The sequence below is a fragment of the Pelobates fuscus genome, chromosome 11 (genome assembly GCF_036172605.1).
Source record: "Pelobates fuscus isolate aPelFus1 chromosome 11, aPelFus1.pri, whole genome shotgun sequence".
Classification (NCBI taxonomy): Eukaryota; Metazoa; Chordata; class Amphibia; order Anura; family Pelobatidae; genus Pelobates; species Pelobates fuscus.
The window spans coordinates 119,811,878-119,813,736 of NC_086327.1; positions in this window are offsets into that span (position 1 = coordinate 119,811,878).

Here is a 1,859-nt window from a genome sequence, read left to right on the forward strand (position 1 = left end):
TCAGTCTGTAGATAAACAAAGAATATTTCCTTGAACATACAGAGTATGCAGAACACACTATATACAAACATATGGAACGACTTAGGAACCGATAATTTCCCACTAGAGAGACACTTGTATATCGCTAGAAAAAAATGTGTTCTGTGAAGATTTGATAAAACCGTATTCTTTATATTCTATGTATACAGTATGTTTCAAGATATGTAAAGACCCAAGTTGACTGCATTCAGTTAAAAAAAAACACAATTGTTACATTTGTTTATCCTTTACAATATTACAGGAATTAAATGATGACCCTTCTAATGTGCCAAATTAGGACACACATGTGACTCATGTTATCATAATTTACTAACACAATTTCTTACCTAGATCATTATTGTAAATTTGTTAGTTTAAAAAATATATATATATTTTCTTTTTCATTATTTCATTTGCTTAAAAAAAAAAAAAAAAAAAAAATCACAGGCGGAAAACATTTCCCTACAGCTAAGTCAAACTTACCAGACTTGTGTTCAGTGTCTGAGCTTGCTCTTGCTGAGTAGCAGATAGGATGCTCTAAGCCCTGCCTGCCTAGAATTTTATACCATGTGTAACGTGATCAGAACTTGTTAAACTGGATAGTTGTGCTTACATCAATTAACCCTTAAGATGCTGGGACGAAACAAACCAATTTGATATGCTGTACCTGAGTGATAAGTGAATTATCCCTGGTACAGTGAAAAGTCAAAGCTACATCTGCAGTGTAGATATTCAGATGGCCACCCAACAAAGGCACTGGATAATGTATTGTTTTTGTTAAGATTTAGAAAGATTTTTTTCTATTATTTTTATTGTGTTGCATTTTTTAAATGCTTCTAGCCAAATCACTAGTCAAAACCTCATGAAAACTGGCACACAGGTAGAAACCTATGGTGTGCTATATTTAGTATTATTTTTATTTATAATGTGACAATGTATTACATCTGCACAGATAACATCATGATTAGAGTTAAGCAAACATCACTGAATATCACTGTATGTTCGGGTTGGAGTTCGGTGTTCAGCGATTTAATAACGCGTTTTGAAAGGCTGCAGGGCAGCCAATCAACAAGCGTTTGACTCGTGTGCCCTTAGAAGCCATCACAGCCCCCTGGCCCCCACCCCTGAGTGGTGGGTGGGGGCCCTAAATATCAATAAGGGTGGGACCTATTGTCCTCCCCCCTGGCCCAGACCCCTGTGCAGCGGGTGGGGGCCCTAAATAACAATAAGGGGGGACCTACTTTCCTCCCCCTGGCCCCCACCCCTGCGCGGTGGGTGGGGGCCCTAAATAACAATAAGGGGGACCTACTGTCCTCCCCCCGGCCCCCACCCCTGCATGGCGGGTGGGGGCCCTAAATAACAATAAGAGGGTGGACCTACTTTCCTCCCCCTAGCCCCCACTCCTGTGCGGTGGGTGGGGGCCCTAAATAACAATAAAGGGGGACCTACTGTCCTTTTAAAGTATAATGTCAATTGACATGAGCAATTGCCTCTAAGCAAAATAACTTATAACCATGAAAACAAACTTGACGTCATCAGAATGGCGGCGCCCAGGGCCACGTCAAGAAGCAGAGAGCAGCTTGTGAGTGACAGTTCCTCAGAGATCAGTGGAATGTTTAGCATGCTGGGATACACTATCCAGAGCTTAAAAACACACAAGCTAGGTACTGATACTGCCATACCATAAATAATAATGGTGTTGGTATATGGGTAAAGGTAGACAGCAAAGGACAGGTCCTGCAGGACTACAAGCAGGAACGGCGTTCCTGCTGTGGTAAAAGTGCAGGAACGCCATTCCCATGTGTTCCTGGAGGATTCGAGCCCTGGACATGACCGGTTGC